Raw genomic sequence first — 16,696 nt, 5'->3', positions numbered from 1 at the left:
TGGAAGCATAGAAGTTTTAATTTTTTTTTTTTTTTTTTAAAAGCAAAAATTTAAAGGGGCTGGTTTGGGGAAAAAAAAGTCTTGAATGGAACTTAATTTTTAGCAAAGTTAGCATATCAAGAGAAAAAACTGTCTTCAGCTGCTGCACGAAAAATGGGCCATCCAAGCAAAAAACATCCCAAGAGAAAAATCTCACAAATGGAAAGAACTGTGGAAGACACTTAGCTATTTCTGAGATGAAATATTTTGTTGAGCTGGAGATGACTGAACTTACTTGGGTGGAAAGACTTAAAAAAGGAAAACTGGCTGGGATCAAAAAACCGTGGCTCAGTATTTTTATTTTTTTTTAGAATAAGCTTTTTTGGGGTGGGTTGTTTGTGCTCGGCACAGTTACATCCTTCTGGGCAAATTGCTATACAAAATACAGATTAGAACAGACACAGAATTTTTTGGAAGGAGATAGATGACATATAGCAGGCACAAGTATCTGTCTTCACTGGGACTCTTATCTTCCCAGATGATGGCAGAATTTTCCTCATGGTGTCTGTGCATAATTCTACCAATAATGATGTCTTTTTTATAGAAGACATTTATTCATGAACATTCAGAACTACAAGAAATAGTTATGTTTTCTAAAGAAATGACAAAGTAGTTAATGTTCATGTGTTAATAGATGGGGCATACAAACCTTTGGACAGTTTATTTATATAAAGCATAGATAAACCGTACGATCACAAAAAGATATAAATAATACATATATTTGTTATCTGTATAGCATTTTTCCTTCCAGAGTATCTCTGATCTTTTCAATATTATCAGACTTGACTTTTGGGCGAAAGAAGAACCTTGTAAACAAAGACACCAGAGAATTCTTACTTTCTGGGTACATGCAGAGCCTCTATTTAAAGTCTCATACAAAAGGTTTCTATAGAAACCTGAAGGGCTCAGCCAACCAGCTAAAAAGCTGAACCCTGAGGCCTATACAAAACCCACAAAAACATTTATCTGTCCTAATGGCTCCTGAAGCCACTGATCTCTATCATGCTTCAGCATACCTTCTTAATATATGATATTATACCCTACATTAGCATACTCTATCTTTGGAACTAAAGCGTTCTGAAAACTGTTAAAAACATGGCTTTAACTCAGGTCCTTAACTGATCCCAAAGCTAGTGAATTGAAAATTAACTCTGATCTCCTTTTTGGCATATACTATCTCCTAGGACATGTAATATATGAGTTTTGCATTTTTTTAAGGAGCTGTTTGTCCTATATATAGTTATGTTTCAAATTGTTACTCACTAAAAGAGCAAGTATTTTTGGTTCCTTCTGAAAGTCATATTTCCATAGTGATGCCGAGCTGACAAAAATATGCAATACATCATGATAACTGAAAATTAACTCACTATCACAGATACTGCTCCCAGATACCATTTTAAACTCAGTCTGGAATATTATATTGGTGCAAAACTCAGTTTTTCCTGAACTTTATTTTAATATCTATTCAGTATATAGCATTGACTCATCTTAATTTTCAGCTTGTTTTCTGTTTCTCTTTTGGTTTGTTTCAATTAGTTATCTGAGGCTAAAATAGCGGTAATGTCTCATTTCAGGGTCCACTCCTGAACAGCAGCTTGGCTGAGGCTGCACTAGGTTTGGCTTCCTCTTTCCCATGCAGGGACACACTCTTCTAACACTGCTGCAGCACTGCACAGTCCTCCAGCAGTCCTCGCAGAAGACTTCCATCCCTGATCTCTGCAGCATGTCTTTCTATCATGCTCTTTTTTGCACTATAGAACCACCAGGGTCATCATTCCTGAGACAGTATTTCTCCGTGTTTGTCTCCCACGATGTTCATAAATGTTCATGTTCTGTTGGTTGTTAGGGCTATGCAGAAATCCAGAGAGGAATACACATCCATTGGGTCACCAAAGATGAAAACTTTCACTGAGCAGAGGGTGTGTAGCAGAAGGTGGAAGGCAACTCTCAACTTACTTTGGGCAGTGCTTTCAATGTGCCAGAAAGGACAGACCATATACTTCTCATATCTGTTTAGTGGGAGGTTTTTCTTGTACAAAATCTTTTTGTTTTCTTGACAATAGTCTTAGAAGTGCAGATTCCTTCATTTTACTACTTCCGATATTTCATTATGGCTCAATTTCTGTTAAAATAAGATTTCAAATAGAATTTCAGTCCATAAATATAGTAATATTTCCTTTCCACTACACCAAGAAGAACCTGCAAGAATGACAGAACTCCAAAGCTCAACAGCATGCCAATGCTTAACAAAGGGCTCTCCAAGAGAAATGGAGCATTCATTTCTCCCTGAGTTTGCAGAGCTACGATAATAGGACGTACCACAGATACCAATTCCAAAGATAATTATTCATACCATCTATGAACAACTCTCACAAATGTTATGGAGTTTGGGGCAAGTTTATCTTTATAAAGAATTCATGACATACCTCCTTTCAATCATCTCACATCCACCCACACTGACATTTCACAAACCAAACTTATCCATAATACCTCTCAGCACAAGGCATATTCTACACATTTGTTCAGGTCAGCACACAAATGTTCTCACTTTCCAGCCTTTAAAAAAAAAAAAAAAAGGAAGAAAAAAACCCACATACTCCCACATCCTTGTACAAAGACTACTTAAGGTCAAGATCGAGGAAAAAGGCTTTTGCCCTCCTCATTTGTCCTTCCCTTAGTCTGTGCAATACCTTCTTTCAAACAGTGTGTAATAAATTTCCGGTCAGAACTTTGCAACTCTTGCAACTTCTTTCTCCCAGGGATAACAAGATCAGTCAGAAACAAAATAACAAATATTAAACAGCTTTGTCTACTTCCCATTGCAAAAAATAAGGAGCTACTGTCATAAAAATTAACTCTGAAAAATTAAGCTATAGAAAACAAAAGTTTTCTATTTCTCAGTACAATCCTCACTGTACCTTATTTATGCCAAGAACTGTATCATGATTTCTTCTTCTATGGTTATTGGAAATATTTCTTGAGGTATTTACAGCAGATTTTCTTCCGATATCTTGATCACCTACTAAGTTGTCTAGACCAGGTTGTGTTTCTTTCAAAGATGTAAAAACTGCTGAACAGTCCTTTTTCTAATTCTGAGGCAACAGTTGTGCTTTTCTCTTGGATGGACCTCAATGACATACTTCACTTACAAAAAAATGACAAGAAAAACAAGCAGAGAGTTCTTTCTATGGTAAGGCAATATGTCTCATCTGAAGACAAACTTCTGTGTATGATAGTTATTATATTTGATGAGCTGCATTGAAAGTTGGAAAACTACTCATAGAAAGTAGTGTGGTATTTATGCAAAAGAACGGTGCAAAATCATTAAGCATACAAAAAATATATCTATACTCTATATGAGTTAACATGATGTAAAGGCAGAAAATGCTAACTCACATTTACTGGTTCACCAAGACAATTATTCTATGATATTCTTTAAGTACTAAACATTATTATTCTCTGATTTACAGATTTTTGTTATGGAAGTAAAGTCACTTGCTCACAGCTTGCTAGCATGTCATGGCACCCGCTGTATTAAAATTAATCTATGTCTGACCCCAAATAGCATAAAAGAACTATTACGCCTGAAAGAAGTAAGGATCCATTACTGCAGTTTCAGAGAAAAGTCCTCATCAGCTTCTGAATTTTGTTACTGTACCACTTCAGTGCCGTGCAGACTCATTCATGAAAATAGTTTTCAAAAACCCACGTCAAAGGATGCTGAACAGAGTTTTCAGAGGCTTTTAATTCATCTTTAAACTTTGTTCCTAAGTATGGAGCTGATGCCAATAAAATGTCCAGAAGAACTTTATTTTAAGAAAAAATAGTAGGCTTTATGCCAGTATTTCTCTCAGGTATGGCTGAAATGTTTCATCTTAAACTCCCCAAAAATGTCAGCTTCAGACAACACATCTCAAGGAAAAAATATCAGCTTTAGGACTGAACTACAATAAAGCAAATGAAAAAGGCCTGGCAAGCGCAAGTGTCAGTAAAACTTAACTATAGATGACACTGTCAGTTCCCTGTGCAGTGCAGGGTGTTGTAATACATGTATGGTAAATGGTGGGTTTTGTGATCTGTATGTACTTCTTAATGATTTCCACCACTTTGTAAATGTCAGACATGTGATGGGAATTTCTATTCACTTTACAACTTTAGTGTATGATCCTGAATAATCACTATAATTTGCTCTTAGCAACTGTGGTCATGATAGGGGGTGTACATCTACTTCCTTAACTTTCTCATCAGGAATCATCGCCAGTTCCCCCAGTAAACTTCAGGAGACAAGAAAACGAGACTGAAACAAAAACCTTTATTCGAGATTCCACAATGCCAGTATGATTTGTGACCTATTCTCGCAAAGCCCTTGAACACATGTATAATTAAGAACTTAATTAATTCCACTGAAGGAAATGAAACTGCTTTATATGCATCACTGTTTTGAAGGAGTACAGTATTGTTCTCACAGCAGTAAGATTTCATGGAATGCTGTTGAAAATGATGAATTACAAATTTTTAATTACATAGAATAAGAACCACCACCACCCCCCAAAAAAAAAAAAAGAAAAAAAAAAAACAAACAAAAATGAAACTTGGGCAAACAGACATGAACAAAATGTATTTTTTATAACTTAAAATATATTTGAGATGTAAATAAATGAACCCCATTTAGATCTCAGTCAGAGAAACTAGTTAGATTTAGTTAGAGAATCTAGTCAGGTTTTTTTAAAGTATCAGTATATACTTTGAGGAAAGGCACTTTGATGCATTCGGAGGAGATACTGCTCACATTTCTTTGCTAAATATCAGCACAAGTACTACAGACTGCAGAATGACTGCTGCTGCTGAAAAAAAGATCTCAAAAAGGGGTCATAAAGGGAACAGGCACCAGATTTCATTTCAGGACAAAATGTCCTAAAAATAACATGCCTGCATACAATATAGCTGCAACACAGAAGAAGCAGACTAGTATAATCAATGCAAATTGAGGTCCCCAAAAAGGAGTACTAGTAAGCACAAATTTTACATACTAGAAAAAAGAAAGAAAAATAAACCCAGAAGTAACACATACCACCAATATATTAGACTTTTCTTCTGAATTCTACTAGGGATAGAAGTTTTTATTACTTTGCCTTATAAAGGAATGAATGAATGGATTAATGACATTATTTGCAGAATTAATAAATTTTAAATGTATTAATTTTAGAATTTATTTACTGAGCACAGGTTAGGCTGAAGTTAAAACCCTCTTCATTGTTCATAATAAACAAAATAATTGAATTAAATTGAAACTGGATAAATTTATTTAATGTAAATATTGATATTCTGTGGTCAAAATACTCTATCATAAAAACTAATATGGTCTTTAAAGTTCCATAACATTGAATACTCTGACAATGTTCTGATCTTTCTAATATTCCAAAGGAGGCTTCTTCTGAAGACTGAAGTAGACTAGAACCAGTGTTTCCATCTTGACTATCTTGGTAAAGGAGCGTAGCAGAACAGGCTTCTCAAAAAGGAATAAGAAACTCCAGCAAAGCAGGATTACTACAGACTTTGCTGGGAAAAAAGTTATCATTCCTGACAGAGGAGCAGCAGATAGAGGGCTGTGACTAAGGACAACAAATTCTAGACGTGAAAAATTAATTGTAATTTTCTAATAGTTCTCTAGCAAGAGATCAAATAACATTTGAAAGCATCACTAATAAGACTGTCTTAAGAGAGGTTTTAGGGAGGCAGGACTATAGGCAAGAATTAATGAAGGTATAGGCTACAGAAGAAAATGAAATAAAACCCTTCATAGCACATCTGACTTTTGATACAAGAATGTAGGTGAAATTGAAAAATACTCATTTACATATGAACGTATTCTAATGAGCAAAGACAAAACAAATCATAAAAGGAAGGAGGAAGCTGAGCTTTTTTTGTTCTAAGTTGACAAAGAAAACATCACACAAACACCCAGAGTAAGGAAGGCCCTGGTGTTTGTTTTAATTTCTAGGACTCAGCAGGCTATAAAAGTCAAGAATGCTGTCTCATCCTAGGCTATGTCCAAAAAAAACCAACCCTCACTTGAAGACAGGAACAGCTTCAGCAGTAATAAGATTACCTTCTTCAGGTGGTTGGGTCCAGCCCAATAAGCTGTTCTTCTACGTCTTGCTGCAATGTGCAACAACCAAATCCCGTTTTATGGGTTACAGACAGGACAGTGAGCAGACTACTGCCCCTGAACATCGCTGACACAGAAGCCTCTCCTAAACTTTTTGCTGAACCTTCAATTTACTAGAAGTCAAACCAATCACCTACCCAGTACATATCTTGCAAAACATCTACATTTTCACAAAATTAGTTTTTGCACAATTAATGTCTTCAAAACAATGTAATATCACACATACACCAGAATAACCATTTCCAAACAGAATATCAACATTCTAGACATGGACTTGTGGCTATTAAAGGAAGTTTAGTATTCAAATAAACGAAATAAGCAAGGTCTGGGTTATTTTGTTCTTCTGTTCCCCAAGAAAGGAACCTCACACTTTTCTATCATAGAGCTTTTGCTTCTCTTTGTTTAAAGAACCAAAGTGTCAGACTGTGCTCCTTTGGGCTAATATGTCTTTTTCACAGACCAGCTAATTTACTCCTTTCCTTTTTTTTTTTTTTTTTGTGGTCAGTATTTTAGACATGAAAAATTAATCTTATAATTTGTTAACTATCCTATAACAAGAGATCAAATAACAGTTGAAAACAGTGCTAATAAGACTGCCTCAGGACACAGATTTCTGGAGGGTAGGACCCAACTCTTTCCTGTTGAGTATGGTGCACGCTACGTACAGCTGGGTGCCTGCCTGTAGGAAGATATAACAATAAAACCTTCAACTCCGGATTCAGAAGGACATACCCTCAGAGTATCTTCCCTCCCTTTTCCTTTCTGACCAACAGTTGCATAATCTCTTTTGCCAGCCAGCTGACACGTTTCAGACAGGAACTGCATGTCCTAATACCAACCAGGGAAGGTGGAAAGCAGAAACAGACCATACAGGCAGGAAGTACAGTGCAGCTTTTCCAGTTTTCTCATGTGACTTCAGCCCATTATACAGGTAAAAACCTGCAAGTGATGTCTAACAGATAAACTTCATATTATAATCAAAAGATTTTGACTTTTAGGATGGGACAGGCGCTGTTATAAAAAGCCTGAAGGTGAACAGGATGGTACATTAAGCCATCAAAATGGAATTTTACGACGGAAAATAACATGGTCTCCAGCTACTCCTTTCAAGTATCGATGGCAACACCTTCTAAAAGCAATTGAGTATTGCAAATGAATTAGAAGAAAATTATTAATGTATTAAACTTACATTGCAAAAAATACTAAATTGTCAGTGAATAATACATACTGCATACAGACCTACACAAACGAAACAAAAGGTTATCAAAAGAATAACTGTTGACTTTGACGTTATACCAGCAATTAATTTTCTGCCTAATCCTTCAAAATTTACTCACATAAATAATCCATTCTCTTGACATTTGCTAAACAGAACTGCGCGTAAGTGAAAACTGTTGTTCTTACGCTTCTCTGAGAAGCTGCATTCACTATACGTCTGCACCAGTCCGTTCTTCATGATTTTCTGCAGTTGACAGATCATATCCTCCATTGGCATTATAAAAGAAGGTTGAACCAGCAGAGGTTTGCTAACCTGTACAAGTTGAGGTGCTAGTGTTTCTCTTTACTAGAATACATTATAACTAGATAGGTATGAAAATATTACTTCTTTGGCATATGACTTAAACCTACGTTTGTGGAAAGTGAGCTACTAAACTAAGCTGTATTTGACTAGGTTTTAAGGAAGCTGTTGAAAGAACTGTTGATCCTAAAAACATCAAAGGCTTAACAATGCCCTCTAAGTCAGCAGTACCCTTCAAGGAAATGATAAATAAGGCATTAAGAGGCCTTAAATTTCATTCCAGATAAAAATATTCTCCCTTAGCTAGGAAGTCTCAGTAGATGACGTAGGTGCATGAACTTCAGTCAGACTTTTTTCTATTTTTGATGAGCATCAGCTATAATGCAACTATTGCCTTTGGTTCATGGAAATATGTAAGTATTACTGATTGTTTGCATTACAACACTAGCAGTTGAAAATATCTCAGAGAAAGGGAAACATAATCAGCATGTCTAGACAGAGCAGGTAAAATTCACAGAGAAAATATCATTGTTTTCCAATGAAGTCTTGTACGAGATACTGTGTACTGCCATGTCCAAATGGCATATTAGGCAAAGAGACAGCATGTGAGTTTCCAAGGACATGAATTATTTGACTGTTAAATAATTTCCAGCAGTCTCAACAGCAACATTAGTTTCCAAACTGTTCTGCATCAGATTTGCCTCAGGAAAGATAAAAGGCTAGCTTAAATCCTGATGTGAGACTGACACTGCTCCCTTCACATTTCTTTTTTAACTTTATCTATATTTGATAAAGCTACCTTCTATAAGACCAGCACCTCCTTTTTACCATTCCACTTTACAGTCTACTTTTGGAGTTCTCCTGGCATTGGTATCTAGAAAGGAGGAAGAGTAATAATTAGAGCCAGGAATCAAAAGCTTTTTTGCCACTGTCAAGCCATCAAATTTTGCCCTTTTTTATGTCATGAGTTAACTCCTTCTAAACTTTTTGTAGATCAGACTCACTACCCCCTTTCAGGCCATTCTGCTTTAACAATTACATAGGGTTCTGGTTACGGAATTTTATATATATGCAGATATTATATTGAGAAACTCCATAATCCATCTTACTAGTATAAGATTCTCTCTTCCTTTATAAAATCCTTCTTGAGGTGGACACTAACCAACAGACAATATCTCTAAGGCAAGCAAATTAATAGGGACATGACCTATGAAGATATTTTGAAGCTATACTGTTATGTCCATAAAATAATTAGGGGAAAAATACAACTCACTATTCAAATTACAACTTACACACCATTCAAATTCTGGTATCAGCTGGTATAAGTGGACTCTCCTCTTGAACTACTTCAAAACAGAATTGGAAGCATTTTATGCATGGTTTTGAACTTGGCTTGGAGGGAGAATCGGGTCCATAATTTTGGACTAGAAAACATTAATACCTGTTTATATACACAACTTGCTGAAGATGGCCAAGCACCAGGATCAAGACATTCCTCCCTAAGCAAAGACTTAAAAATATGCTTTGTTTTAAGGAGTGGAAATAATTTTGACTGACAGCAAAGGATCTCATTACGTATGCCAACTTAAGCGTCAGTGTTTGCAAAAGCAGACCTTTTATTTGCTAAATATCCACTGGTGTTTGGTTTAGTTTCTCTGAAAATAAGAAGGAAATCAATTCCATATAATATCAGCACTGGCTGAATTTTGAGCATAAGATTCTCAAAAGATAAAGTCTTACCTGGAATACTCCATGCATTTATCCATCATTAGTAAGAACAACCAGAGCAAGGACATAGAAGGATTGATAGAATAATTAAGAGAAAGATGAGACCAAAATGGTCTTGGCTTACTTTGCTCAACAGAATGAAAGCTTTGGGAAGAGGAAGAAGCAAAGGAAGGTGATAAATTTGTTCCTTAGAAACATACCAGAGAACAGAAAGGAGTCAGGAAAAAGGCTAGGTGAAAGGTCAATGTGTCAACAGAACAAGTACACGTGAGCTGTCCATAAATAAGTTTAAAAGAAGCCTTGTATGCATCAAAGGAGTGAGGGTCTGGAAAAGATCCTCAGTGGGAGTAAAAATATTTATTTTAAGATGGGGTTTCATTAACTTAATGGAGCCAGATGATATAAGCATCTACAATAAGAAGGATTTGGATTTGATGGCCCAGATCTTTCATAATACTGTGTTGCAGTTCTGGCCTTGGCTTCACAGTTCCTTCCCTTTGTCCATCTCATGCAGGTTACCTTTGTTTAGGTGAGAAGCTGGTGTCCGACACAAAGATATTTCATTACAACACAGATACGGCATCAAAGCTTGGATTTAAATAAAAAAAAGTCAAGCTGTGACAGATGTGATTCCAGAAAGAATTAACTTCTCCAGTTTCAGGCTGACAATAGGTCATAGGGTTTCATCATTTCCACTAATTTAGGAGGTGAAAGTGGGAAGAATGAATAGACAATGAAGCTTCCTTTATGTCTACTTCCTTTTACCTATATTTTCACGTTCCAACAGGAAAGAACAGAACAGTGACGTTCCCTGGGCATTGGTTCCCTGAGTTATGGAATCTGAGTTCTATTTCTTTTGGGATCCTCTATGTCCAGGGATATGATGGAGATTACTTCTATCTCTGGAAATGTCAAATATGAGATCACAATGCCAAAAGTGTCTTACATAAGGTACACCATGCTGCTATCTGCACGGGATGAATTCAAGCAATTTATTCTCTACAATTTCATCTAAGTTTATTTTGACAACATTAACATGATAGGGAAGTAAGCAAACCACGTGAAGCACATCCAAACCTACCAAAATTAAATGTTTCCAGAGACAGCCAAAAAAGAATCTTTTGATATGTGATAGAAATAGAAGGCTAAGAAAGAAACCATTATGGTGCTCTACGCATAAAACAAAGAATTGTTTTGGCTGTACTTTCCCAACATTTCCTCTTCAGTTCCATTCAGTTTACTGCCTGATCAATATGTACAAGTCTTCTGGCCATAATAAAAACTATTAGGGCAAAAGACTGAAGCTGAGGTAGGGCCAATGCACTTCATGTAGAATTCTTTCAGCTTACCCAATTCACCAAAATTGCTCATCGTAGCTTACCCAGCACGAGTGATCCTTTGTTTGTAAAAGCTCATGATTCAGACGGTGAAAAGAACAACTGTCTTTTTCACACAGCGAGATGAGAAACATTCTCAATGCAAAGAGCTATCAGTACTGTGAAGTATTGACAGAATAAGAGGAAAAATAAGATGTGTGTTGTTCTACAACTCTGATGATGTGAACTCAATTTCTTCAGGGTTTTTTTTGGTGATACTGGGAGATGGATAGGGGAAAACTGTCTCCCATCTGTAAAATCCAGTCTATGCCCTTACAGTGGAATTACTGGGATGAAATAACTAAAATTAGTGCCAAACTGAGTAAAACATCTATATTACTAACTCATAAACATAATGGGACGTAAAAGATAGATGTAACAATATTGATTGAAAATCAAATTATTGGTAAGTGGTGTCCACTGGAAGGAGGAAAAAAAAAGAAAGAGAAAGAGTTTCTTTTAGAATTGATAAAATACTCAAAACCTAAATAAACAGTTCAATATATTGGAACAGAATATTTAACCCCCAGCCCTTCCCTCACCTTCTGAGGTAAATATTTTGTTCCACATCAAAGTTTCGGAAATTGCTATGGACTTAAAATGGAAGGAGGACTTTCTGCCTTATTTCTAGGCCTTACTTTAGCTCCAGAGAATTTTAATAACTTGGGTCTATCTTATTTCTTTTAATACAAGACAGCAATTCTCCCATCTATCACCAAATGCAAAGGATATTTCCCAGAAGATATAGAGCCCCAAAAAATAAGAATCAAATCTGCATTTCCATAACAAATACCTACATAATTAAATTTTCTCTATTTTTAAAGTTGTGTAGTGCAATACAAACAAGTACAAGTGTAGGTGGCTTACTTTGGTTTTGGGATACAGAACTGAACTTTATAATATGAAAAAAATTTAATGACTTCAATTTCACCTTTATTACAAGTGTTTCTATATATGACCAGAACAGGTGGTTAACCATTTAATAATATTTTTCATACATTTATGTTTGAAATGCGCTGTTTTATGCTTTTAAATTTTCTTTTATTACAATGAAAGTGACTTAAAATTAAGAGTGTGGGAGGCATAAAATATCTACCCTACTCAATGTCAAAAAGAATATCAAATTATTGATCTGTAGACAGGAGGGAATTAAATATGGGATCCCCTTCTCATTTAAAAGAAAATAACTGCAACAACTCTGCAAAAGTTCACAGAAGAAATAGATTAAAAATGTAGGCATAAAATCAACTACTGTCTTGAATGTATCTTCTGCAGGAGTTTTATTTACAGAACACCACAAATACAAGGATTTATCAGAAGACTATAAACTTAACTTTCTTTGCTGACCTTAACTCTTGTGTGTACACAGCCACAGAGACATTTCATAGTTGTGACAGCCAAAATTATTATTTTATCTCTGAAAACGGAATTTTCAGTGACATATCATCTTAATATATTTGGCTTTTGGAAGTTTTTTCTTCTTCTTGGATTTCTTGAAAACATCTCTGTATTTTATCAGAAGTCAGTCTAATAGACGGACAAAAAATAATCAATACTTTTTCCATGGAGTGTTACAACTTTGGGGCCTGAGTTGCATTAATGTGGCACATTTTATCGCCATTAAATATTCAATGGACAATCCAAATTTGTCACTTAACTGTAAACTATTTATATCTGTGTAACTGTATCTTTTCCTGCATTTAGTGTTATTCCACATATAGCTTGGTCTATAAAGAAAACAAAGAATGAGATAAAAGAGACAAGTGCCTTACTGATGTCCAAGTATCAAGAAATTCAGAGATAGAGACTTGAGAAATAAAGCCTAGCTTTAGCTTAACACATCTGACTTCAGTACTCTCCAAGTACCAGTCTCTGCCAGAAAGCAGGACTCTTTCTCTCCTTTCATTGACGGTAGATGGAATCAAAGGTGACCATCACTTAGCTAAAGTTTTCCTTTCTAAATATTTACTGTCCTTGTATGATTTAGGCAAGTGGCAACAGTACCATGGATTACCATGCTCCCAGAACATAGGTTCAGGTATTGAGTTCATTACTAAAACACACTACAGCCTGTGTTCTAAGACCTATATAAAATTCTGTTTTCTTAGATATAGGTCATTTCCATTTAGTTCTCAATTCTTGTGCATACACATTGTCAAACCAAACACTGTAAGTGGCCTACTTCTTGATAATTTGAGAGAAAAAAAAGAGTCTTAAAAGGACTGTGGATATTCAGACAACAAAAGCTTGAACACAGGGTCTTCAAGACGTGGAATAACCCTGTTTGGAAGGCAGTTCATCTAGTCCAACCTTCTGCAGAGCAGGGTCAGCCACATGATTAGACACAGTTGCTCCACACTTGAACCAGTCAGGTCTTGAAAAATCTCTAAAGATGGAGAATACACAATTCCCCTGGACAACCTGTTCCACTCTTCCAATGCCCTAAGGTGAAAAAGGCTTTCTTTGAATCAAAGTTGGAACCTCCCATGTTTCAATTTATATCTGTTGTCTCCTGCCCTCCTAGAGCACGCGTGGCTTCCCTCATGCTGGACTATTTAAAAGTATGAGGAGGATGCTGTTTTCCAGCACTGACACAGTAGTTGTACTGAAGTGAAATACTTCAAGTGAAAGTACAGAAAATACGGTTTTATTTTAAGTTGCAGATTGTTACAAGTAGCTTCATTAGCAGTTCATTTAATAAAAATAATAAAAAAATTAAACAAGCCATTGTTCTCTGTTCATTATTTCCATTCCCACCTCTCATACATGCTTTTCTAGCCTTACAACCTTCTAACTGAAAGAAAAAAAAATGAGAAGAAAAATTAGAAATAAAAATAAATCAAAATATCTCAAAAGTTTAGGATTTCCATTTGAAAAATCGAAATCGAACTTCAGAACATTTTTTGTACCTTCAATATTTTTCAATACCAATATAGCTCAAACTTTTCAGTACTGCTAAATTTATCAAGAAGAAAAAGTTATAAGTTCCACTAACATATTTACAAAGCCTCTGTCTTACCCAAGAAATTTCTTGCATCTGCACAATTGCTTGGAACTCTTTGAACCCTTGCTCATTCATTTGGTCAGAAGTACTGGGGAAAAACTGGTACAGTTCTCCCACCCACCTTGATTGCTGGCAAAGAAAATCAAAACACAAAGAAATTCACAAAATATAAGAAATAATCTGAATATAAGACACTGCATCAATGTTGGTTCTGTTAACTATGACAGATATTTGGACAGATTATTTTGTTAGTTGAACAGATTTATCATGGAATAATTTCTAGGCAAAGGCTAACATTTTCAAATGTCAGTACCCAAAAATCAATCTCCAGGCACACAATTAAACAAGGCATAATTTTCAACTGTACATCTGTGTAATTTTAACTTTCCAGTGAAAATCTCATGACTCCCAAACAAGATTATTTTTATATTGTATGTATATGTAGTGCCAAGGTCTGAGAGGCTTCAGGTTTTGTGGGGAAGGATTCCAAGAGAACTTTCCTTCTCCAGATAAAGTCCCTGCTTGACCATAGATATTAAATAACTCTTGACTAGCTTCATACCAGTTTACATCCTTCTGTGCTTCACAAGGAGGAAAAAATAAATGGTTGAGAATTGCTGAGAAATAAATATGTTAAAGAGATGATCAGAAAGTTAAGTTTTATGGATGGTGGGTAATATATTAGGGAAAGCAGGCTTGGCATATATTAAAAAATTTCATTTGTTTCAAACCATCTTTTCTTATACAAAGTGCTAAGGATATAAGAAAGTTTATTCTTCCTTACTCCTCCTACAGAAGGTAGACATTCTTGTTTTTCTATTTTGTTTCCATCCATGCGGATCCAGGTAGTACTAGAAATATCACCCAGACAGTTGGAAGCAACGATCTTGATTTTTATATTAAACTGTTTTACTTATATACAATGAAGTTTTGGACAACAACATTAGAACACGTTTTAGCAGACGTGCAAGCCTGCTTGTCTTGCCCCCACTTTTACAAAAGGGAAAGAGAGATATTAAATGTACATCACAAATTTAGAAGTAAGCAGCCGGCTGACAAATCTTTCCTCTGCTGATTCTTGTCTTGTTAGCTTTTTTGTAAGTCTCCCAAGAGTTTCTTTAGCTGTACCATGTGAAATTTCACTACTGCTATTTTCTACTCTTGCAGCAAAACCTAGTATTTCATCGTAAACAAATAGTGTTAACACTTGTGATGCTTAATGTTTTGTCAGTTTGCTCAGCAAGTGTGAAGAAAATGCAAACACTTCCAAGCCTTTTTTCATGCTGTCAGACTTCACTAAGTCGAGGAGATCTCCCAAATGGATGGTCTTGTATGCTGCATTTAGATCATTTGTTGAAAAATTAAGAGTTGAAACTCATGTGATTCTTAAAACAGGCAATACCTGGTTAGTAAAACCTTTTTTTTCCACCTGGAATAAGTAAACATTTTTCTTCACAAGAAGCTTATAGGCTATGGACCTATTTTTTAGCTACAACAAGCTTGCTTCCCAGAATGGCCTGCCTTCCTTACATTTCTGTGAATGGCTTCCTGGATATTTCTATGCATAAGTTCCTACACACATGCTTTATTTTATATTTTGATATAAAAATCTGCACATTATCTACCCAAGTAGATATGCTTTTCAAAACCTAAATTTTTCACCAATATTTTTATCTTTCACCACTTCATATAATTAGTCATTGGTTCTATTTATATATCACTCTTAAAAAAAAGAAAGAGCTAGCTGTGTCAGATAAATCATTAATAACAGATACAATGTCCAATTGCAATAACTTATATTAACTTTAAGAAATGTGGGTAACCTTAGGAAAAGTTGATATGCACAATTCCTACTATGCAGACTGACACAATTTTAGGGGTTTATATAAAGTACTCAAAGTAGTAATCCTGAAGTTACTGTCCCTTTGATTTCAAAAGGTGTTTGAGATGCATTAAAACCTTGAAAATGTAAAGTTCAATGTATTTAACAGGTATCTAGTGCTTTATGACAAGGCCTAGATATTCACGCTGGCCTCTAGCTGCTAATCCAGAAGGTTACAGGTTTCCATAGACCATAATCTGCAAGCCCCAGGCAGCTGTCTCTGATACTCCATTGTGATCTCAAACGGCGAGAGATGGTTATTTTTAAGCAACTGAATCAAACCAGTAATAATGATCTGATACATCTCTTACCTTCCAACTAATTTAAAGCTGAAAATGAGATGCAACATACCACGTTGCTCTATTTAGTATGGTAGACAAAAGGAATGCTCATTCTTGGGGTTGTCCACCTGTGAATGGTTGAGTGTAGTGTTTGGGCCTTGGGGGGGGGGTGTCGTGGTGGTGGTGTTTATTCTTTTTTTAAAGTCTGTTTGTTTGGTTTTTTTGAACAATTCTTTACATATTGCACTGGTGTAGTGCAGTCAAAAGTATTGTAGATGTGATCAGAATTGTACTTAAAAAAGCACATATACAATCCTCTTCTCTGAACTGATCTGAAAATTTTCAGCAAAAGTCTATAACATCCTTCATAACGCTATGTTAATATTCAAGGCAGCATAATCAGGACAATGGGCCAATTGTTACAGCATGCTTATATCAGAAGCAGGAGACGGGGCTTAAAATCCTATATAATTCATTCTTTTTTAACTAGCTATTGATTTTCTTACAAATACTTTAAATTAAAACATTTAAGCTGTCTGTCTTGTAGTTTAGCTATAGATTAACAGGGTTTACATTTCACTTTATGAAATGAATTCACAACACATCACAAATGTTCTAATATTTTATCCCGTAACAGATAAAAGCGGGCTCGGAGGTGATGAGCAGCAGAGCGCTGGAGGGGACAGCGCTCAATGCTC

This window comes from Aptenodytes forsteri, unplaced genomic scaffold, assembly GCF_000699145.1.
Source record: "Aptenodytes forsteri isolate BGI_AS27 unplaced genomic scaffold, ASM69914v1 Scaffold8, whole genome shotgun sequence".
NCBI lineage: Eukaryota > Metazoa > Chordata > Aves > Sphenisciformes > Spheniscidae > Aptenodytes > Aptenodytes forsteri.
This window is presented reverse-complemented; position numbering follows the sequence as displayed.